The sequence below is a fragment of the Salvelinus sp. IW2-2015 genome, unplaced genomic scaffold (genome assembly GCF_002910315.2).
Source record: "Salvelinus sp. IW2-2015 unplaced genomic scaffold, ASM291031v2 Un_scaffold16442, whole genome shotgun sequence".
Classification (NCBI taxonomy): domain Eukaryota; kingdom Metazoa; phylum Chordata; class Actinopteri; order Salmoniformes; family Salmonidae; genus Salvelinus; species Salvelinus sp. IW2-2015.
In genome coordinates, this window is record NW_019957588.1 from 381,142 (window position 1) to 406,853 (window position 25,712).

Sequence of the window (25,712 nt, forward strand, 5' to 3'; positions counted from 1 at the left end):
CGAAGTAACGTTTCCTCCTCCTCTTTCACCTGAAGGCGCTTGCACTTTGAGAAGCCGTCGGTTTCTCTTCTTTCTTCACGGTAACAGCCTCACTCCATACTTGTTTGTATTGTAACATCCTCCTCTTTCACCAGAGCTTCTTTCTCCGTCCAGCAGATCCCTCTTCTTTAGCAGGAGAGTAGCTTAGTAACTCTATGGTCGGGGATAATAGTTGTTAGCATTAGCGACAAGATAGAGTTAACTTAACCAGCCAGCTAGTTTACTTACAACGTAAATATTAAATTAAAGTGGGGTAGCTATGTTTTTACACATAAGTATGTTTAATCATAGTGGCAAATAAACCAGGAAATTGTCTTAAAGAACCTGAATGTCCGACTTTGTTGGCTTAGCGAGCTACCGAGATGGCTGCAGGTGTTGAAGAAGCGTTCCGTCCACTAGAATATTCGTCACACTAGAAACATCGCCTGAAAAACGCATATCGCCATCTGCTGTCTGGAGGAGTAAACGCAGCTGAGGAGGAAAACTTTTTTTCCTTCATTGAATGATAATATTATAAAGCAGTTTAGGGAAACGTTTTTTCCTCCTTAAATATGCATATTATATCAACACGTACAAACAGCAACAAGTGTTGTTTGATTAGTTCAGATTTTTTTAATGTAGAATTTATAACAAACCTCTACATCTACTCCACATGCTTTTTCTGATTCAGTCAAATAACTAGATATCAATAATAAGGATACCCTTGATAAAGATTAGCAAAATTGACTGTATATAAATAATAAATAAACTTACCCCTACCAGGATATTTTTGCCCAAAACCTGTGTACCTCTGTAGAGAGCTGAAATTGGCCATAAGTGAGTCTTCCAGCAAACACATCAACATCCACGAAAAACAGTTAATTGGGGCACAAAATCACAATTTTTTCAATGGCATCGCAGTCTTTGGACATGAACTCCATTGAAAACCTGTGGTTGAATTGAACAGGGCAGTCCCCAAGCCAGACAAAATAATCAAGGACCTGGAAGATTCTGTTGGAGAATGGTCAAGATCCACCCAATTTGTTCTCTAATCTATAAAACATTTCAGATGCGTTATCCTCCTCTAGGGAGAATGCTGGAGTATTAGAACATGTGGTGGCAATAATTCAGACCCTACCTTTTGAGAATTACATGTTAACTAAATCTCTTTCTCTGAGCAATTGCATTAGTATAAAATTAATTAATTTCCCTTTTTTTTGGTGTACAATACTCATGTAGATTATTATATGAACAGACTAGGTCTGTACTGCTCCTACAGGTGTAACAATACATCATGTAGATGTATATAGTGAACAGATAGGTCTTGTACTGCTTCCTACATGTGTAACAATACATCATGTAGATGTATTATAGTGAACAGACTAGGTCTGTACTGCTCCTACATGTGTAACAATACATCATGTAGATGTTATAGTGAACAGACTAGGTCTGTACTGCTCCTACATGGTGTACAATACATCATGTAGATGTATATAATGAACAGACTAGGTCTATACTGCTCCTACACTGTGTAACAATACATCTCTGTAGATGTATATAGTGAACAGACTAGGGCCTGTTGCACAAAACTAGGATAAGGATTAAGCCAGGATATATCTGGTATCCTGGCTCAATTGATCCGTAATCCGGTTGCACTAAGAGGATAGGGGCAGAGAGATTGTTGTTATGTATAAATTACCATGGAGATTTATTCTGTGGAGCTAGCCTGCTCCAGACCAGGCTAAATCTCAGGATCTATTTAATCTCATCCCTAATGTCAGTCAGCATCACCACAAATGGAAACCAATAGTTATTTCACTGCTCACTATACATTGTTATCACATATAACACCCACTGGTATTATTTAAACGTTTGTGATCATTAATTTCAATGATTTTGGATAAAAAATGATTTTTTAGATGATGTTGCTATCATTAGATAATTGACAGTTTCCCATAGACTATAAGCTATATATAAAATGATAGAAATATTAGGGCCACAGAGGGGAAAAAAACACAAGTCATATATATTTAACCAGTGTGTTTTAAAGAGGACAGTTGTTAAAATGACAGATGTGGGGCATTTCGTGAAATTGTACTTCAGTATGGTTTCATAAACAAAGACATGCTGATGTGCCAGAATATAAGTATCACATTGTCATAAGTATCAAAACTGTAAAAACAATATGTAGCTTTTCTTGCAGAAAGAACCAGCCTCATAAATTTATGAACTTTATCCTTTTTCTTCAGTGTGGCCCTCTGTCATATAACAAATACACATTCCATATGATATAAAAAACACAATGTGTAAATATATGTTCCTTTATTGAATAAGGACAAAACAAAGCAGGTAAACCATCAGCTCCTTTCGAAACTGAAGTCACAGTGACTCTACAAGATGGAAGGCAGAATCCAAGCATATTATTACAAAATGATACATACACATTCAAAGGTCTGTAATAACACACCCTGCATGTCTGCACACTAAAATAAATGCAGGACAAATCCATACACATCAACTGAACAGACAAATGAATGGATGCAGTTCCTCCCTGCAGCCTTGTATTAACAACAGTATACCGCACAAACATAAGAGGCCAAATTCGTCAAAAAACGAACCCAAAAAACCCAAATTCCTCTGCCACCGCAGGACATATTTAACCAAAATTGAAAGCACACATACTAACTAAAATAATTCAACACATATTGGTCTCCTCAGCAGCCGACCACTGTCGTCATCAGGGAAGATTGCCGGATTGTCCCAGTCCATGGCTGGTGGCACTCGGGGCGCCTCTCCTTCCTCAGGCAGGCCACATTGTGGAGGACAGCACAAGCCACAGTAATATCACATGCCCTAACAGGTGACCTTATTTGTGAAGGCAGTGAAAGCGTACCTTCAGGAGGCCAAGGTCATTTCAACTCTGGCCCTGGTCCTGGCATGGCGATGGTGTAGGCCTGCTGTGCTTCCTGGGGTCTGTGAAAGGTGTCAGGAGAAAAGGCTGGCAGCCATACCCCCTGTCTCCAGCAACACACCAGAGAATTCCCTGTCAACACAAATCTCATCATTACTATCCTCATAAAACATAGACTGATATTCTTGGACACACCATGATGTGTTATAAATAGGGGTTGTGTGCTTACCTTGTGATAGGCACTGATAGATTTCAGAGGCCGAAAATTCGGAGTCATGGACTGACCAGGCCATTTTGCCACAACATTGCTGATCACACAGTCAGCATTGCAGACCATCTGAAATCATAAGTGAGGATATTACACCAATCAATGCACATCACTGGCAATGCAGAGTGTTCGTCAATGGACAATATCAAAAAGTTATGTTTCACCTGAACATTAATGCTGTGAAAGGATTTCCTATCACAAAATCGGCCTCATGGGCACCTGAGGGGGTTTTATCCTATGTGTGTGCAGTCCACTGCACCAATGACATTGGGAAACCTGTCACACAAAGTAATGAGTATCCTACTATTGTTTAACAGTTGTCCTGTAATTTGTAGATCCTCTTACCTGCAATCCTATAGACTCCTCTTTTGATGTCACAGAGTCTTTCTGTGGCCAGGGAGAGATGAAGACATCTGCTAATGCTTTGATAGCCAGACACACACTCCTTTATTGTGCGGCAAATTGTGGCTTGTTCAGTGTTCTCATCCCCCACTGAGTACAGGAAGGCTCCACTAGCAAAAAAGCGCAAGGCCACACAAACCATTTGCTCCACACTCAGTGCATGGCTCTCGTGCAGTGCGGTGCTTAATCCTGGGACCCAGTAGTCTGCATAATGATACCTGATGCCATCTGCAGAAAACCTGTATCTTTCATATAGATGGTCATCAGGGAGGCCAGTGGGTCCAACCGGTCCCTGAAGACCCTTTCTCGCCTAGGCTCTCCTCAGCACAAGTGCTTCTTCATCCACCACATCTCGCACGGAATGGGCATGCCATTTGTCAGAGCAAGAAAGGAACACACAATTTTGGGCCTTCATATAGGCTAGTGGCCACACTGGTGCTGGGGTGGGCAAAAAGAGGGCGATGCCTTATAACGATGACTTGGTTGTACTGATTGCTGGGAAAATAAAAAAAACCTTAGAAAAGATGCCACCGTCCTGTGGCTCACAATAAGAGCTCATTATGTCATGGCTCACTTGACTTTACGAGAATATACCTAATTTTTATTTTGAGCTGTGTCATCTTTCTTGTGGACTGGGGAGGAAAGAAAAAATTAGTTAATACATTTGTGTTACAGTTTGCATACAGTGTACATGTAAGAGCATATCCCCTCCCTCTCAAGTTTTTTATTTCAAGGTCCAGTTTCCAATTGTCCTCTTTTTTATTTCGGACTCCAGTGCAAGATTTTCCATATTTTTCTTTCTTTACTGAATGTCTATGTCTGCCAGGTCTCTATTTGGCGCCGGAGTGGTTGCCATACAACTTTCTGATAGCTTGTGAGCTCTGTGAACACATACATTAGCGCAGCTGGAATTTGGCAGGATTGTGTTCCTTTATTAATACGCCACTATGTTGCCAGGCTGGTTTTCCCACGTTATAGCATCTGGTCCTGTAAAAGAAATTAGATTTTTTGATTTTGATGAGGACTCCTCACCATTGTAGAGTAAATAGTACTTTCACAGTCTTAACATGATACCTCATGCCTTCTGGAATCCAGAGAGATGGTCTCCTCCTCATCATCGTCTCCATTCATGTGCTGTTTGCTCTGCACTGGGGCCTTCACCCTATCACATTTAATCGGATTCATATTTGAAGCTAGTAGACAAGACATGCCAGGCCTACAGTATGCCTTTGATGGAGTAACTCGACTGGATCAGCATCGTCTTGGTGCTTGTGCTTGGTGGCTCTACAGGAACAGTGCTTCCAGACACTGGCAAGGCAATAGTAAACAAAGTCAGACAGTCCAAATTGATTCAATATGAATGTGGTTTTATCCCATGTAGAGTAGTGAAGGACATACTTGAATGAAGCGGGTGATTGGAGAACCTATGCTCGTCTCTTTCCCCCCAGGGATCCCCTCTAAGACGGGCCTGCCTTATTTAGCTCCAGGCCATGTCCTCTGCTGGGTAAGGTCAGCCTTTGTGACCCACCACCCGTGCCTTGTCTGTGGTATTCTTTTTCACTGCTAAAACAGTACAGACAATGTTGGAGCACAGGACTTGTGGGAATATATGCTTGTGCTCTTGTTTAATATTAGTCAGGACCATACCATTCTGCAGAATGTCTTGTATTTGATTTTGACTGCTGCCATGTCCGTTTGGCCCGTTCATGTTTATCTCTAACACACGCACAACACCACACACACAACACACCCACACAACACGACACACACACACACATTTAATGGAGTCACACTCGAAAAAATTATTACTTTGTATTTTTTGTCTTGTTTTCAGTAAAAATATCAAAAAATGTATCATAGCTTTATACGTAGTGTATGGAGTTACTTTACACATTTCACTCATATCTGCAGTGCATTTCAATTAAAAATTTTAACCGTTTCATAATTTACAGTACAACTGCATTTTTGGAGATGTGAATTAAATATTTGTAATTGTAATTGTGATGTTTCAGCGGAGCGGTGGATGTGTAATTGTGCACTACTTACGCATTCAGCGGTCTGCAATACTTTGCCACGCTTTTTTCTCTTTGCTTTATCACTTGTGGCGGTGTTGCCTTTCTTCTTAATTATTATCTTTACCTCCTCGTATGCCTCCATGAGGATTTGTGCTTCCGACGGGGAAAGTACGGCGGCTCTAGTTGCCATGGTAAATCAGTTTAATCTGTGATCTGTGGCGGGGTCGTTATTGTGTGTAGCCGTGTGAGCGCGCAACTATCCAGGATTGGTTTCATTGCTTAAGTGAATCCGTGTCTGCTCTCCTGGCTTCTTTTGTGCAACCAATTACATGGACGCACATGTTTTGGCTTCATTTGAGCTCAGCTGAGTCATTTATCCCGGAGTCTTAATTCTACTTTTGTGCAACAGGCCCTAGGTCTGTACTGCTCCGTACTATGGGTGGTGTGTAACAATACCAGTCATGTTAACTGTGATTTTATAACAAACAGATCGATGTCGTATACCAGTCTTCTATACATCATGTAGATGTATATAACGAACAGACTAGGTCTATACTGCTCCTACATGGTGTAACAATACATCAACGAACAGACTAGGTCTATACTTGTCACGTTCTGACCTTAGTTCCTTTTTTATGTCTTTATTTTGGTTTGGTCAGGGCATGAGTTGGGGTGTTTTTCTATGTTTGTTTTCTGTGTCTGTGTTTGTCAATACAGAACTGTTTCAGTCTCGGTCATTCTCTTTTTGTGTTGTCATTCAGTGTTCCATTGTTTTCATTAAAATGGACACTTACCACGCTGCACATTGGTCCGATCTTTCATACTCGTCCTCAGACGAGGACGAGTACCGTTACAATACTGCTCATATATGGTGTAACAATACATCATGTAGATGTATATAATGAACAGACTAGGTCTATACTGCTCCTACACGGTGTAACAATACATCATACAGATGTATATAACGAACAGACTAGGTCCATACTGCTCATACATGGTGTAACAATACATCATGTAGATGTATATAACTGACAGACTAGGTCTATACTGCTCCTACATGGTGTAACAATACATCATGTAGATGTATATAATGAACAGACTAGGTCTATACTGCTACTACATGGTGTAACAATACATCATGTAGCTGTATATAATGAACAGACTAGGTCTATGCTGCTCCTACATGGTGTAGCAATACATCATGTAGATGTATACTACCGCACAAAAGTTTGGGGTCACTTAGAAAATGTCCTTGTTTTTGAAAATCAATTTTTTTGTCCATTAAAATAACATCAAATTGTTCAGAAATACAGTGTAGACATTGTTAATGATGTAAATGACTATTGTAGCTGGAAACGGCAGATWTTTTCATGGAATATATTCATAGGCGTACAGAGGCCCATTATCAGCAACAATCACTGCTGTGTTCCAATGGCACGTTGTGTTAGCTAATCCAAGTTTATCATTTAAAAGGCTAATTGATCATTAGAAAACCCTTTTGCAATTATGTTAGCACAGCTGAAAACTGTTGCGCTGATTTAACAAAGCTTTTGTAACAATCAGGCAGTAGAACAACAATAATCATCACCCTCTTGACCAATCTTCCCTCCCCTTAACATTGGGTTTGATTCAGACCCTGATGTGCCAGGTCTTCATTGGGTGTGATTCAGACCTGCCAGTGTGTCAGCTGGACATTAGAACCAGGTGGTCATTGGGTTTGATTCAGACCCTCCAGTGTTCAGGTGACATTAGGTTTGATTCAGGACCCTGCCAGTGTGTCAGGTGGACATTGGTTTGATTCAGACCCTGCCAGTGAACCAGAGTGGACATTGGGTTTGATTCAGACCCTGAGTGTGCCAGGTGACATTAGGTTTGATTTCAGACCCTGCCAGTGTACCAGGTGGACATTGGGTTTGATTTCAGACCCTGTCAGTGTGCCAGTGGGACATTAGGTTTATTCAGACCCTGCCAGTGTGTCGGTGACATTAGGTTTGATTCAGACCCTGGCCAGTGACCAGGTGGACATTGGTTTGATTCAGACCCTGAGTGTGCCATGGACATTAGGTTTGCTTCAGACCCTGCCAGTTACCAGTGACATTGGTTTGATTCAGACCCTGCAGTTGTGCCAGGGACATTAGGTTGATTCAGACCCTGACCAGTGTCAGTGATTATTGATTCGAAGCAGCTCCGCACATGATTTGCCAGTACCAGTGACATTGGGTTGATTCAACCCTCCAGGCTTCAGGCTGACATTGAGTTGGATTCAGACCCTCAGTGTCAGGTGACTGGTATTCAACCTCCAGCATCAACTGTATCCAGCTAGACTTATAACAGAACCACCCCAGACCTTTCATGCCATGGACACTTAAAATCACTAAGTATTATATTTACTTGCCATGGTCTTAGTTTTCACTGTGCCATCAGAACACCATTCAACAGTGCTGGCTGGTACGGTAAAATCATGATCATATATTCCTCTAAACCATTCCACAATGCTGGCTAGGTACGAGTAAAAATATATACATATTATTTCCTAACCATTCACAATGGCTTGCTGAGTACGAGTAAACACACATGATTATTATTCTAACCATCACAATGCCTGGCTGAATACGAGTAAAACATTACATTCATTATTCCTAACTCATTCACAATGCTGGCGAGGTACGAGTAAAACATGGAAATTATTATTTCTAATGTCAAAAATGGCAAGGCTTACCTCGGTGGGCTTTTCCATTGTTGAGGAAAGCAGAGTTGTGAAACAGAAAACTGCTGAGATTGTTGGGGAAGGGAAGTGCCCACTGATTGGCCTAGGTGAACAAGGGGTCCTCAAAAATCTATCACTTCCAATTGACATGTAAATTCTCCCCAAATCTACCACTAATAGCCAAGTCCACAGACCCTGTTCTTGTATTACAAACAGAAAACAAAATCCATTGACATTCAAGATGTCATTTTAAATAGCTTCAATTTCAATCCGCCTGGGCCTTTTTAACACCAGACTTTGTTCCTGCCTGTAGAATGTTATGCATTGTCAGATTCTAAGATCATTCCTCTTCCACAATGCAATATAATCAAAGTACCGGTTCAGATTGTTTTGGACACCACCTCAATTCAATGTTATTTTCTCTTTAATTGTAGATAATTGTTACATTGATAGAATTATGAAGACAACCAACCATGAATAACTCAATGGACATCATTGTAGTAACGCAAAAATCTGTTAACGTCTACCACTTCTCTCTCCCGATCCGGGAATCTCCCTCATTCAAATAAAGCTGACTAGCATAGCCTAGCCTAACGGACAAGATATCATATAATATAACTTTCCATGAAATCACACAGTCCAATACAGAAAAATGAAAGATAAACATCATGTTGAATCCAGCCATCATTTCCGATTTTAAAATGTTTTACGCAAAAAACAATATGTTTTCTATTAGCTAACCACAATAGCCAAAGACTCAACCGCTATTTTCACCATGTTTCTACCATCACGTATAGCTATCACAAAACCGACCAAATAGAAATATAACTAGATCACTAACAAAAACAACTATCAAGATGACATTATTATAACATGTTATTACAATACATTTAGTTTTGTCGAAAAATGGCATTATTTGATGTATAATTAGTTTTACATTGCAGCTACCATCACAAATAGCACGAAAGCAGCCAGAATACTTACAGAGAGCAACATGAAATACTAAATACTCATCATAAAACATTTATGAAAAATACATTGTGTACAGCAAATGAAGATAAACATCTTGTGAATCCAGCAATATTTCAGATTTTTTAAGTTTTACAGCGAAAAACAATATATATTCTCTATTAGCTCACTACAGTAGCCAAACACACAACGCAATTTACTCCCCGCCCAAAATAGCTTGCACAAAACCGACAGAATAGAGATAAAATTAAATCACTAACCTTGAACAACTTCCATCAAGATGACATCTCTATAACATCAGGTTTATACAATACACTTTAGTTTTGTTCGAAAATTGCATATTTAGAGCTACAAAATCCCGATTTATACATTTGAATACCGTAGCATCGATTCACCAGCATCTCCAGAGATGATTTTGGACCACCACCTAATCTGACCAAAGAACTCATCATAAACTTTACATAAAAATACTTTGTTATGCAAAATGAAAGATTACACTGGTTCTTAATGCAACCGCCGTGTTAGATTTTTAAAAATAACATTTACCATAAACAAACACTGCTCTATTGCGAGACAGCCGCTCACGCCAAACGGCAGGAATAGGAATCAACATTTTCCACACAAAATACGAAATAACATCATAAATGTTCTCTACTTTTGCTGAGCTTCCATCAGAATCTTGTACAAGGAGTCCTTGGTCCAGAATAAATCGTTGTTGGTTTTAGAATGTCCTTTTCTTCTGTCGAATTCGCGCCACATGCTAGCCAATGTTGACTAACTTCCATTTTTCTCTCGACGCAAAAAACGGAAAACTCCAAAAATGTCCAATAAACGTTGAATAATCTGATAAAACTCGGGTGAAAAAACCTACTTTACGATGTTATTATCACATGTATCAAATAAAATCAGAGCCGAGATATTCGCCGTGTAAACCGAACGCTTATCAGAAGACAATATAGAGGTGCTTCGTGCGCCTTGGTAGAGAAGAAGAATCCTGACCTGCCACTCCAAAAGCTCTTGTTCGACCTCAGATCAAGCTAGACACCCATTCCACCTTCCACTGCCTGTTGAACTCTAGTGGAAAGCGTATGAAGTGCATGCATATCGATAAATATAAGGCAATTGAATAGGCAGGCCCTGAAACAGAGCCTCTTTTCAGATTTTTCACTCCTACATGGAAGTTTGCTGCAAAATGAGTTCTGTTTTACTCACAGACATAATTCAAACAGTTTTAGAAACTTCTGAGTGTTTCTATCCATAGTAATAAATATAATGCATATTGTATGATCTAGAAAAGAGTACGAGGCCTTTCATTTGGGCATGATTTTTTCCAAAGTGAAAACAGCCCCCCCTATTGACAAGTTTTTAAACAAATCAAATATATCTATATTTTTATATTCTCCAAGTTTATCATTTAAAATGCTAATTGATCATTAGAAAACCCTTTTGCAATTAGTTAGCACAGCGGGAAACTGTTGTTCTGATTAAAGAAGCAATAAAACTGGCCTTCTTAACTCTAACGAGCCTCAAACCCCGGATCCGGGATCACCCCCACCCCCCCCCCCCCCCACACTGAATTGCTCGCTAGCATCAGCGTACACAACTTAACATCAGTAGCATCTAATATCATTAAATCTCACAAGTCCAAGACACCTAATGAAAGATACAGATCTTGTGATAAAGCCACCATTTCAGATTTTTAAAATGTTTTACAGGAAGACACATATAGTAATCTTATTAGCTAAACACGTTAGCAAAATACACAATTTCTTGTCCACCATTTTCTCTCCACCAGTAAGCTATCACCAATTCGGCTAAACTAATATTTGATAGCCACTAACCAAAAAAAACTCATCAATGACAGTCTGATAACATATTTATTTAGAATAGGTTTTGTTAGAAAATGTGCATATTTCACGTATAAATCATAGTTTTGCCATTTGCCATTTGACTATTGAGTATTCTGGAGCATCAGCATTTGTGGGTCGATTACAGGCTCAAAATGCCAGAAACAAATAATTTTCTTGTGAAAATCGTTAGTCTATTCTATTTCTGAGAAATAGGCTTATTCAGCGATAAATTGCAAAGAAACTGAAGATCTCGTACAATGCTGTGTCCTACTCCCTCACAGAACAGCGCAAACTGGCCTAACCAGAATAGAAGGAGGCCCCAGTGCACAACTGAGCAAGAGGACAAGTATATTAGTGTCTAATTTGAGAAACAGACGCCTCACAAGTCCTCAACTGGCAGCTTCATTAAATAGTACCCGCAAAACACCAGTCTCAACGTCAACAGTGAAAAGGCGACTCCGGGATGTTGGCCTTCTAGGCAGAGTTGCAAAGACAAAATCCATATCTCAGACCGTTTAAAAAGAAAGAAAAGATTAAGATGGGCAAAATAACACAGACATGGGCAGAGGAAGATTGGAAAAAAGTGTTATGGACAGACGAATCTAAGTTTGAGGGGTTCGGATCACAAACAAGAACATTCGTGAGATCCAGAAAAATGAAAAGATGCTGGAGGAGTGCTTGACGCCTTCTGTCAAGCATGGTGGCTGGCAATGTGATGGTCTGGGGGTGCTTTGGTTGTGGTAAAGTGGGAGATTAATACAGGGTAAAAGGGATCTTGAAGAAGAAAGGCTATCACTCCATTTTGCAACGCCATGCCATACCCTGTGGACGGCTTTTAATTGGAGCCAATTTCCTCCTACAACAGGACAATGACCCAAAGCACAGCTCAAAACTATGCAAGAACTATTTAGGGAAGAAGCCGTCAGCTGGTATTCTGTCTATAACGGAGTGTGACGTATAATCTAGTGGACGGAACGCTTCTTTCGACCGCAGCAACAGTTAGTCAGCCACCTCCGTAGCTTGCTAGACAAAATAGCAGAACCAATAAAACTCTTTAGACGCTTTAGTGTATATTAGCCACTGTGCTTTAAACCCACTTCTGTCGTCTAGTTTGTTATCCGATTTAATTTCATATTTACGATGCTGTTGTTTTTAGTCATCTATCGGGCTGGTTAAGTTAGCATTAGCCTAGCTAGCTAACATCCCGACCATGAGTTCACTAAGCTACTCTCCTGCTGAAGAAGATGAGGTCTGCTGGACGGAGAAGGAGGCTCTCGTGAAAGAGGAGGAGGAAGAGAAGGATATTACAATACGAAAACAAGTAGAGGGTGAGTCTGTTACAATTAAAGAAGAGAAAGACATTTCAGTTAAAGAAGAGGAAGACGCGTTCAGAGTGAAAGAGGAAGTTACAGTAAAGGAAGAGGCGTTCAGAGTGACAGTTAAAGAAGAGAAAGACGTGTTCAGAGTGAAGGAGGAGGAAGATGCAGTTTTTGGAGTTTTTGGAATGAAAGAGGAAGAGGGAGAGATGACTGTCACATCGAAGAAGGAAGAAGAGGAGGAAACTGGATATCTGGGCCCGGTTTCCCAAACGCATCTTAAGGCATCCAATGGTTCTAATGATGAACGTGCACTGATTAACACTCGTAAGTACTGTCTTAAAAACAGAGGCACAAGCTCTACAATTGTTAACCTGATGTGTGAAAGGGGAAATATACAATTGCTACATCCACATTTTGACTTTAAATTATTTATTTCTAGCCATTGATTCTTGAATAATATAACACATGCCTCATGAGCTTAGTTCAACTGTTTGCCCCATCAGAACCCCAAATAAGCTTTTTTTACTCCAATGTTWAGAAACAATCTAAATGMAAACTAACACTGTATAGCCTCAACATGGTTAAAACTATAATGTTGATATCATGGATGGTCAGTCCTTGCATACATAAGGCTGTCTATGAATTTGAAACTAGTTACATTTCTCCAGCCTCATCCATCATCTTATTACCAATACAGTGGTGGAATTACAGCTTTGTTATTGTTTGAACTGCAGATTGTTTGATTGATGTGTGGCTTTTTAAAGGGACATCCTTTAAAACAGAAACAAAATGGCTGCCCAGAGACCTGAGCTGTGTTTGAATACTCATACTAACCATACTATTTGTGAAGTAAATTGAGTATATATGTAACAGTTTAACTTTATGGCGTGCCCCGACCCGGGCGCGAACCAGGGACCCTCTGCACACACAACAGTCACCCACGAAGCATCGTTACCCATCGCTCCACAAAGGCCGCCGCGGCCCTTGCAGAGCAAGGGGAACCACTACTTCAAGGTCTCAAAGCAAGTGACGTAACCGATTGAAACGCTATTAGCGCGCACCACCGCTAACTAGCTAGCCATTTTACATCCGTTACATATAGTATGCTTATTTGTCATAGTATGATATAGTTAGTATGCCAAAAGTTCCTGGATGTCGTACTACATTTGCCAAAATACAAAGTATACATGCAGAGGACACTATTTCTGTGTTTTTGGGCCCATAATGCAATTCTTCAGGAAATGGGCGTGGCTTTAACGTTTTCAGATTTTAAGAAAATTGCGGAAAATATGCAGCCYAAGTCCAACGAGAGAAKGGATACAAATGAACTTCTTTAACTAATTATGACTAATGTTGAGCAATGTAATAAAGTAAAGACTTTTCAAATAAGTTATGTTACATGTTATTTTAGCTACATTATCCTTACAAACCGCATAGCATATCTTTACAGCCATATGTACCAGTATGTCAGCTAGCTACCTAARGTTAGTTGGCTACAAACTTGCCAGTATATTAACTATATTCTAACTAACTACCCAACGTTTATTGACCTGATTATTCACGTCGTTCTTAGTCGTTGTGCTTTCTCATTGGACATTTAATTTGGGTGCGTTCATAAATTCGCTCTGGCTATCTACTCCGATTTCAAGCACTCTCGTCTGAGTACCAGAGAGCAGAATAATTAATTTACTAGCGCTCAACACCCGTTGAATATGTCCAGGTGTCAGTAAACGTCTGCAAAAAAAGCTCAAATTAAATTGTTGCCAGCAGCACAGTTAGTCACCAACGCTCTGGATAACATGAAAACAGCCCAACCAGCTCTGCTAGTGCAAGTAAAATGGTAAGAGTGAGGTTTTATCTCATTTGTGTCTAGCAAGCTATTCAGCGTTAGCCAGTTAACTTGGGTGCTTTACTGTCGTTGTGAGGTCAGAACGCTTGGATTGACCCTACTCRTCAGCCATACAGTGCTTGTTTACAAACAGTGGCGTTATACGAGCTCATGTTTTGGTTTCTGGTGGGTTAATACAGTTGAAACATTTGAGGCATTTATAAGTTATATTTTTCAAGAATCAATGGATATATAGTAGATGGGTCTTTCTATAACTGCCAGTGAAGATTTCCTGTGGGGGTCAAATTGTTAGTGCTGTTGATAAGTCATTGTATAATATTCTGCCAATTATTTTCTTAGCAAGGTGTTGCTAAAATAATGTTAGCGGGCTAGCTAGCTTGCTAAATGTATTAAGAGTCAGCACAAACGTAATTAGCTAAAACTGCCTGGTACCAGTGCTGGTGTAGGCCTAGATAAGCATGTTTGTGCAGCGGTATCTTATCAGAGAAGTATGAATATGTTGGCTAGCTAGCRGGCTACATGAAGTAAGAAAACATGTAATGTAACATCTAATTAGGGTCACCTGGAAACACTGACCAACACTTTGGWTCCTACCATGTCTTCTTCTCTGAGGTGTATTGTCAAACTACACTCATCAGGTGTATTGCTGCCCCCTACTGTACGGGGTTGTAAAAAATACCCCCAAAACAAATATGGTTTTGGATGAACAAATCATACTAATTACAAAAAATAAAATAAAAAATAAACAGTTTGACTAGTGCAATTTCTCACTTGCACTATAAACACAACAAAGTCCACCTTCTTCACTATTAGTGTGTTGGGATCCTTCTCTTGCATGGCTTCACTGCAGACTGTGGGACATCCACTACCTTCTCCTCTCTCTTCACTCCTTCAGCTATTTTCACTGCCTCCACATAGGACACCTGCTGGATAGACCAGATCCTAGCTACTGTGACATCCTTCATCCGTACATGGCACTCCGGGAACTTGGGAACGTGATTCCCATCACAATTACAACATGCTTTATCTGACATATTTATTCCTTCAGCAAACACTTGCAACGTGTCTGAACTTTTTACGATTGTAACATTGCAATGGCTTCTGTATATCTCACTTACCCAGGTTTCATAAGATGGGAGAATCACTTACCAAACTACAGTAAAACCTTCCATCTATCATTTGTTTTAATCAACGTGTGTCTACCTGAAATGTTATCCCTAAACCACAATAAGCTTTCTCCTTTTGCGCTGTTGACACACAATCAGCATCATACCGCTCTTGGTCACTCGAACCGATTCCACTTTACCCAATTCATCCTTCACCATCTTTGAGACTGCAAACAGGTCACCCAAAAAACATCCTTGCTGATAATTCCCACTCCAACCATAAACTGCTGTTCATTACCAACTTGAGCCTTTTTCACTCCACTGTTCACCATCGTCCACTCAGTCTCAACAACTGTACAGAGCCACTGTTCTTCACCATCGTCCACTCAGTCTCAACAACTGTGCGGGGGCACCGGTTAGTTGAGGTAATATGTACATGTAGGTAGAGTTAAAGTGACTATGCATAGATGATAACATCAGAGAGTAGCAGCAGTGTAAAAAGGTGGGTGGGTGGGTGGGGGGGGGGGGGCAATGCAAATAGTCTGGGTAGCCATTTGATTAGATGTTCAGGAGTCTTATGGCTTGGGGGTAGAAGCTGTTTAGAAGCGGTAGCAGGGAGAACAGACTATGACTAGGGTGGCTGGAGTCTTTGACAATTTTTAGTGCCTTCCTCTGACACAGCCTGGTATAGAGGTCCTGGATGGCAGGAAGCTTGGCCCCAGTGATGTACTGGGCCATTTGCACTACCCTCTGTAGTGCCTCGCGGTCAGAGGCCGAGCAGTTGCCATACCAGGCAGTGATGCAACCAGTCAGGATGRTATTGATGGTGCAGCTGTAGAACCTTTTGAAGATCTGAGGACCCATGCCAAATCTTTTCAGTCTCCTGAGGGGAAATAAGTTTTGTTGTGCCTTTTTCACAACTCTCTTGGTGTGCTTAGACCATGTGAGTTTGTTGGTGATGTGGTGACCTGCTCCACTACAGCCTCGTCGATGAGAATGGGGGCGTGCTCAGTCCTCTTTTTCCTGTAGTCCACAATCATCTCCTTAGTCTTGATCACGTTGAGGGAGAGGTTGTTGTACTTGCACCACACGGCCAGGTCTCTGACCTCCCTATAGGCTGTCTTGTCGTTGATCAGGCCTACCACTGTTGTGCCATCGGCAAATTTAATGATGGTGTTGGAGTCGTGCCTGGCTGTGCAGTCATGAGTGAACAGGGAGTACAAGAGGGGACTGAGCACGCATCCCTTAGGGGCCCCTGTGTTGAGGATCAGCGTGGCGGCCCGTCAGGAAGTCCAGGATCCAGTTGCAGAGGGAGGTGTTTAGTCCCAGGTTCCTTAGTTTTTTGATTAGCTTTGAGGGCATGATGGTGTTGAATGCTGAGCTGTAGTCAATGAATAGCATTTTGACATGGGTGTTCCTTTTGTCCAGGCGGGAAAGGGCAGTGTGGAGTGCAATAGAGATTGCATCATCTGTGGATCTGTTAGGGTGGTATGCAAATTGGAGTGGGTCTTGGGTTTCTGGGATAATGGTGTTGTGAGCCGTGACCAGCCTTTCAAAGCACTTCGTGGCTACAGACGTCAGTGCTACGGTTCGGTAGTCATTTAGGCAGGTTACCTTAGTGTTCTTGGGCACAGGGACTATGGTGGTCTGCTTAAAACATGTTGTTATTACAGACTCGGACAGGGAGAGGTTGAAAATATCAGTGAAGACACTTGCCGGTTGGTCAGCGCATGCTCGCAGTACACATCCTGGTAATCTGTCTGGCCCTACGGCCTTGTGAATGTTGACCTGTTTAAAAGTCTTACTCACATCGGTTGCGTAGGGCGTGATCACACAGTCTTCCGGAACAGCTGGTGCTCTCATGCATGTTTCAGTGTTATTTTCCATAGTTTAGCTCTTTTGTCACTGGGCATCTATCGACTGTGCTTCCCTTTGTAGTCTGTAATGGGTTGCAAGCCCTGCCACATCCAACGAGCGTCAGAGCCAGTGTAGTACGATTGGATCTTAGTCCTGTATTGCCACTTTGCCTGTTTGATGGTTCGTCGGAGGGCATAGCGGGATTTCTTATAAGCTTCCGTGTTAGTCCCACTCCTTGAAAGCGGCAGCTCTAGCCTTTAGCTCAGTGCGGATGTTGCCTGTAATTCATGGCTTCTGATTGGGATATGTACGTACGGTCACTGTGGGGAAGACGTCGTCGATGCACTTATTGATGAAGCCAATGACTGTTGTGGTGTACTCCTGAATGCCATCGGAGGAATCCAGGAACATATTCCAGTCTGTGCTGCAAAACAGTCCTGTAGCTTAGCATCTGCTTCATCTGACCACTTTCTTATTGATGGAGTCACTGGTGCTTCCTGCTTTAATTTTTGCTTGTAAGCAGGAATCAGGAGGATAAAATTATGGTCAGATTTGCCAAATGAAGGGGGGGAGAGCTTTGTATGCATCTCTGTGTGTGGAGTAAAGGTGGTCCAGAGTTYTTTTCCCTCTGGTTYCACATTTAACATGCTGKTAGAAATTTGMTAAGARGGATTTAAGTTTCCCTGCATTAAAGTCCCRGGCTACTAYGAKCACTGCCTCTGGGTGAGCGTTTTCCTGTTTGTTTATGGCGGAATACAGCTCATTCCATGCGGTCTTAGTGCCAGCCTCAGTCTGTGGTGGTATGTAAACAGCTARGAAAAATACAGATAAACTCTCTAGATAGATTGTGTGGTCTACAGCTTAACATGAGATACTCTACCTCAGGCGAGCAATAGCTCGAGGCTTCCTTAGATATCGTGCACCATCTGTTATTTACAAAATACATAGTCTGCCGTCCCTTGTCTTACCAGACGCTGCTGTTCTATCCTGCCGGTGCAGCGTATAACCATCCAGCTGTATGTTGATAATGTTGTCGTTTAGCCACGGCTCCGTGAATCATAAGATATTACAGTTTTGAATGTTCCGTTGGTAGTTTAGTCTTTGAAGTCATCAATGTTATTTTCCAAAGATTGCACGTTTGCTAGCAGAATGTAAGGAAGTGGGGGTTTATTCGATCACCTACAAATTCGCAGAAGGCAGCCTGCCCTTGGGCCCCTATTTCTCCGCCTTCTCTTCACGCAATTAACGGGGATTTGGGCCTGTTCTCGGGAAAGCAGTATATCATTCACCTCGGGCTCGTCGGACTCGTTAAAGGATAAAAAGGATTCTGCAAATCTGAGGTGAGTAATCGCAGTTCTGATGTCCAGAAGTTATTTTCGGTCATAAGAGACGGTAGCTACAACATTATGTACAAAATAAGTAAAAAAATAAGATGCAGAGAAACAWWTTTTTTTTTTTWAACACAATTGGTTGGGAATATGTAAAACGTGAGCCTTGCTCTCTGGCTCCATCTTAAAGACAGTTATGCCGTGCTCCACGTTGGATCCAACCTCCCTAAACAAATTGATGTTTGTAATGTGTTATTGTCTACTTGATTTCCAGTAGGGTCTCGTTAGTCTGTTTGGACACAGAGATACTTAGCTCATAAAGTGTAGAGAATTTTTCCTTGATGGATAGGCTATTGTACAACATACAGAGCTATTTTCCTTTTTTCAGGACATTTAGAATGACAACACATTATCGAGTAGCCTAGTGGGATTATTCACAAAATTATCTGGTTATGAAATGTCATGACTAAGACATTTTTAGTTTCCGTTTTTCACCTGAAATATTAAATGATTTATAGTCCTAGGTCTATGTTGTTGTTAAGTTAAGTTATGCGTCCTACAGTAGGTCTATGTTATTGTTAGGGGAAGTTGTGGGTCCTACAGTAGGTCTGTAGTTAGGTGAAGTTATGGGTCCTACAGTAGGTCTATGTTGTTGTTAGGTGAAGTTATGGGTCAATTTGGCATACACAAAGTGTACAAACACTCATTGTAAGGCTGATGGAAAAGCTAGCCAAAGAGCATTTTACTTGTTGAAGTATAATGCAGTTGACTTGCGGCAATAACACAAACATTATATTAAGCAGGAGATTCAAACGAGCCTTACAATTATAATCCAAAGTTGTAATATTCAGAACACATTGTGACCAGAACCTTCGTCCAAAACTAGCGGTTCCGCATTAGCGTTGTCGGGGTAGGTGCCTTGTCCCTCTTTGGCTTATTGGTGAAATCAGCTGTCAGACAATATCTTCTTTAAGTAAATCAATCAAACCTTTATTTAATGTAATTGCCGACAGAAGTTGACAACAGGAACATAACGCATGTTTCCGAGTAAGTTCTGCACCCCACCTAAGGGCACAGCTGATTTTATACATGTGATCACTCCCTAGTGGTCTGATTACCTACGTCAATGTATGTGTGTATCAATAAGCTGAGGTTACCTTATAAGGCAACCTAGTACAGTAGCTTCTCTGATTTTCTTAGAATTGTCCACTGTCACACAAGATCAAAATGTCAAAACCAGAGAGTGGTTACTTCTCTTTATCTAGTTTCGGTCTGACTCAGACCTAGCCTGCAAGCACTCTCTCACAACAGCCAGGGCTTAACCACAAATACTAATATAGATGCTTGTGCAACGTATAGTGGCAGAGTTTTTAGACACATAGCAACAGTATCGTATTATAAGGCCTGCAGCAAAACATATGGATCTTAAAGTCCCCTTAATCAATAATGGGGAGGGTCTTTGTGACCCACCCCCTACATTCCCCCCGCTGAGACTAATAAGTCTCACAGGTTCAATCATAATATTCTCCTCTGAAATCAAACAGAGTTGGCAAAACCCCAGGATCCATTTGATCCCAGCCTGCTAAAGGGAGAAACAACTCCTGAGGTTCCTGGAATGCTGCTGGGGTGAGTCTGACTATATTCCCATTCTTCCTGAGTCCTGGGAAGAACCTCATGAGTTGGATGGACAATGGGATTAAGAGAAACCAGAAATGTACCTGTCTCACCTTCAGCATGATTTGTATCAGCTTCCACCAACACCATCACTCCAGCATGTTCAAGAGCAGTTACAGTCATTCTCTTACAAATACAAACAGTAGCCAAAATCACCAATCCTCCTACAAGTACAGGAATAAACAATGAAAACAAAGTTAACATAACTTTCCCCATTACGGTTCCAAATTTAGCTTTAAACCAGTCACCAGTTTTGTCAAAGACAGATTTTTCTGATTTTGAGAGTTTTACTAAGATCAGCAATCATATCAATTATCGCAGTCATATTCTCAGAGGAGTCAGGGAGGAGCATAACACAATTTTCAGGATCAATAATACGTAGTACGTTACAGTGTCCTCCTTCCTTCGCCAAAAGATAATCTAAAGCCAACTCATGGCGGCTGACGACTGCTTTCAGATTTTCGACATCTAATGAGAGTTGGCTAAATCCTGGGATTGTTAAACTCATATGGGCCTGTAAAGAATAGGTTCAATTATTCACCCACTTTCCCAGGACAGCCACACCCCAGCAGGGTATGACTGACATACCAAGAATCTCACCCGGGCGTAGGACATGACCATAGACTTCCTAATTGTTTGGGATGAGTCGTTTGGCACGCTCCAGTTCCCCAGAGTTGGTTTTACCTGTCTCATTGAAAAGATGGGTGACTGGAATTCTTAACATATACATTTCTGTTCTCCCCAAATAATAACACCCCCCCCTCCCCCATCCAGGAGGTAAAGTGAGGTACCCCCTGTCATACCCACATCCATCCAAAAGGTGCTGCCATGCCTTCCTCCATCCTGGAAAAGTTTACACCTGTCACCTGTTGCATTACCCATATGCCAGATGTGTTCCCCTTCCCCTGTAATCCTATGTACGTCACTGCTTTCACGCATTTATTATTCTCCACATCCCCGTCCACAAAGGGAACGAGTAGGATTTGGAGAACAATAAATACCCTGCATGTGTGTTTCCATGGTTGCGATTTTCTTGTTTCACAACCATAGTGTGTGTATGATGGTGTCCTCGACATCTGATGACTCTTTGGGTTCTGTGGCTGAACCCTCTGTTGGTTCTTCTGGCCTTTGGTCTCGGCCCTCTGGCTATGGTCTTCCCCGTTTCTCCTCTGGCTCCTCCTCATCGGTGGATCTCAGCCTCTTTTGTTGCCATGGTCACCTGGAAGGGTCCCATCCATCTTGGCTGGTTCCATTTTCTCTTATGGACTTGCAGTTTGACCCAGTCTCCAACGTTTATGGGAAGCTCGTCAGGGTCTTCACCTGGGGGAACCTCGTTTGCTTTACTAGTGTGAGAGTGGAGAAAACTTACAACAGAGGTTAGTTCCTTCATGTACTCAAGATGGTCACACTGTGTCTCAGTTATTTCTATCTGTCGGTCAGTCATAGGTCTCACCCCTGGAGTATTCATTGGTCATCTTGTTAACATCTCATAAGGTGTACACCCAATACCTTTGTTAAGGCTGCTGCGCATTTTCATGAGGACAAGGGGCAAGCATTCCACCCAGCTCATTTTTGTGGAATGGCAGGCTTTTGCAAGCKCCCTTTGATCATCTAATTAACCCTCTCTGTAATCCCGTTACTCCACGGGTGATAGATGGACTCAAACTTCTGGTCAACAACACCCATCATTTTGGCCACTTGGGCAACCACATCTCCTATGAGATGGGTCCCATTGTCTGCAGACAAAACCTCAGGCACTCCCAACCTGAGTATAATTTCCCTGATTAGCAATTCTGCAACTGTTCACGCGTCGCAGTTGGTGGTGGGAAATGCTTCCACCCACCTGGTGGGAAATGCTTCCACCCACCTGGTGAACCTGTCAATTATCACCAGGCAGTATCTCTTTCTTTCTTTTCGCTCTATCATGTCTATGAAATCTATAGCAAGGTGGACAAAAGGTCCTTTTGGAGTGGGGAACTTCCCTGGTTGCAGTGGAGTTCCCATGTCTATGTTATATAATAAACACGTCGTGCAACAATAAATTAACTTTCTAAATATATATCTTTTTTCACGTGCTGATTCAAATTTTTGGCAAAACCATTGGGCCGAAATCTTCTCCACCATATCCCCCTTTGACGAATGGCTCACACCATGAGCCAATCGGCAAACAGTAGAGATCATGATTGATGGTTAACAGGGCATGCCAGACAAAAGATGTAGCCATAAGCCAGACCTATTAGTAAACCCTCTTGCTCTCCAAACCCCACTAGCATATGCTGAGTCTGAGTAGACAGTAAGGGCCTTCCCCCAATTCACAAGCTTAAAAGCACATACCCTACAGGCACCAGGTTCACGGGTGTGACTGATGTGACTGTGGGGGAGCTGCAGGCTGTGGTTGTGGTGAGCCTGTAGAAACAACTTTGAGCAGCCATCATATTGTGAGTTAAACCACCACTTCCTGTCTCGATCTGTGCAAGCTGGGCCTTCTTCAGTGCAGTGTCCTCCTTTTCTTGCTCTCTGAATAGGTCACACATTGTACTTTTCTTTTGCTTCTGTAGTAGATTGTGTTTTCTACAGGCGGCCATATGTCTAGGATCTTCCAGTCTGTTCCTTTTTGTGGAGTGAGTTGACGTGGCGAGGGAAAACTCGCTCCAGGAACTGTGCATTKTTTTTTCATCCAATTCTATTGTTCTCATGCCGCTTTTTGCTGCTGTTGTGTCTTCCACCGCCTTCYTCTGAGTCCCCTTGAGGATAATTGTGGTTGCATCTCCATTTTCTTCTGTCCATGGTATGAGAGGGTAGATTTGTGTATAGTCACCCGGGGGTCCTCTGGGTTGATTTTCATAGGGCGGCAAATAATTGTCAAATAATTTAACAGACGTCATTTGTTGTACAACTTCTTGGCCCTGCTCTGGGCATCACCTTTTAACTCAAATAAACAGTGGATTTCTGCTGTTGTGGGCCTTTAACCATCTGTCTGACTTTGTTGTTCACACAGGAGAGAGATGTGACTATCGTGGATCCTCTGGGGAGCCTCAACAACATAATGATGCTGACGAGGCAGAGAAGAGTCTCTCCACATCAGAACACCTAAAGAAACACCAGCGGAGACCCACAGGAAAGAAACCTCATTGCTGCTCTGACTGTGGGAAACATTGCAAATATTCATCAGACCTTAAAATAGACCAGCGTGTACACACAGGAGAGAAATCTCACGACTGTTCAGATTGTTCAACATCACAGATTTTGAAGCTGCACCAGAGAACAGGAGAGAAATCTCATAGTTGTAATCAATGTGGGAAGAGTTACTTAAGGTTAAAATCACTAAAAGTACACATGAGAATTCACACTGGAGAGAAACCTTATAGCTGTGATCAATGTGGAAAGAGTTTTGTTCAATCTAGCGATCTGACAGTACACCAGAGAACACACACTGGAGAGAAACCTTTTAGCTGTGATCAATGTGGGAAGAGTTTTATTGCATCTAGCAATCTGACTATACACCAGCGGACACACACAGGGAGAGAAGCCTTATAGCTGTATCATGTGGGAAGAGTTTTATTACATCTAGCCAGCTGACTTCACACCAGCGAGTACACACAGGAGAGAAATTTTACCACTGTTCAAATTGTTGGAAAAGCTTTTCAAACATCACAGACGTTGAAGCTGGGCACCAGAAACACACACAGGTGAGAACCTTACAGCTGTGATCAGTGCTGGGAAGAGTTTTATTACATCTGCAAATACTGACTATACACAGCGGACACACACAGGAGAGAAACCTTATAGCTGTAATGAATGTGGGAAGAATTTTAATACATCTAGCCATCTAACTACACACCAGAGAGTACACACAGGAGACAAACCATATAGCTGTGATGAATGTGAGAGGAGTTATACTGCATCTAGCCATCTGACCAGACACCAGCGAGTACACACAGGAGAGAAACCTTATAGTTGTGATCAATGTGGGAAGAGTTTTACTACATCTAGTGATCTGAAGGTACACAAGAGAACACACACAGGAGAGAAACCTTATAGCTGTGATCAGTGTGAAAAGAGATACTCTCGTAAAAGATTTCTGATCAAACATCAGAAAATACATACATGAAGGAGTTATTTGGTGAGATCAATGAAATAACAATTTAGAATGTTTTTAACATTGTATTTGGAGTTTTTTAAGGAATTTCACAATGTAGAACCCTAAACGTTTGCCCCATTCAATATATTTCAGCATGATAGGGATATTAGCCTAGGGAAAAATCCAGGCTCTGAAATGGAAGAGTACTATTTGTGATTTAACAAAAAGTGAGTTACACTTATCACGTTGGTGACCCACTTGAATCAAAATGGAACACTTCAAAATGTAGCTAGCTGTTTACCACGTTGGTGACCCACTTGAATCAAAATGCAACTCTTCAAAATGTAGCTAGCTGTTATCTACAAATTGTCCTCTAACCAGTGATGTACACATTATTCCCAGATTCCGTGTCGTTTTTGAGCTGTTACTTTTAACAGGGTGTGCAACCTCATCTCCCTCTCGCACAATTGATTTGAACATGATATCGATTAGTGATGACAAATAAGTGTTGCGTTCCATTGTTTAGCGACACCTAAATTGAAATGCATCACTCCAAAATGTAGCTGACTGTCATGTTTTATTATTCCATGCATCACCATTAAGTGAATTGTTGCCAACTCAAAATTAACAAAGGGGTGTACATTTGGTTTTGATATTTCATATTTACAATTCATGTAACATTTAGTAATCATCATTATTTATGCAACCAACTGATAATTTTCAGGTATAATTATATTGACATTGTTGCCCTGCTTTTATAATATCAGGGTTAATTCTCACACGTGCCAACCCAAATGTACTAGAGCATGACATTGGGGACTAGGCCCTGATCCAACAACATGCCTACCGAGTGAACCCTGAAAAGAGAGAACTCCGCAGTGAGGTGGAAAGTTACTACGGATATTGCAGGAGTTTCCTCTTGAAATCAGACATGTCCGTGACCAGCTCAGGTGAAACACCTCCCACTAACGAGATGAACAAGAACAGCACAAGTTTAAAACAGCATACTTGATAACGAGGTGACACCAATCAGTGCCCCTACGTTGTGAACGAGCTATACGTGCTAAAGTCCAACCTCAAAACATAAATGCAAAACCAAAGCCTGTAAACACCTGGCTGACAACAATAAAAAAATATATATTTAAAAAACATGTAACTTCTAAATTTATTTTTCTACAATGTAATGGCTTGCTTCTAAACTCCAATCCCCTTGAAACGACCCAAACAAAACTCATCTCCAATACAAGAAAAAGTGAGTCAAAATCAATTGGCATCCATGGTAACGCACTGGCTAAACGCAAAACACAAACTCTTTTGAACTGCCCACCCTTGAGACAATCAGCAACCAGTTGTCCTTA

General features: G+C 41.4%; 2 protein-coding genes across 4 annotated transcripts in view; one reads left to right on the plus strand and one right to left on the minus strand.

The window, feature by feature from the left end:
* Nucleotides 1-25,712, minus strand: part of LOC112080695 (zinc finger protein 180-like) — a 273,956-nt gene that overhangs the window by 226,220 nt on the left and 22,024 nt on the right. The window lies entirely within an intron of this gene.
* Nucleotides 1-25,712, plus strand: part of LOC112080697 (zinc finger protein ZFP2-like) — a 172,323-nt gene that overhangs the window by 74,244 nt on the left and 72,367 nt on the right. Inside the window, exon 2 of one of the 2 annotated variants that reach the window (XR_011479541.1) lies at nt 23,272-23,794. The exons of the other annotated variant lie outside the window; for it this stretch is intronic. The gene's annotated coding sequence lies outside the window, so the exon portion shown is untranslated. Of the gene's footprint in view, nt 1-23,271; nt 23,795-25,712 lie in introns of those variants that run through there. 2 annotated transcript variants of the gene reach the window in all.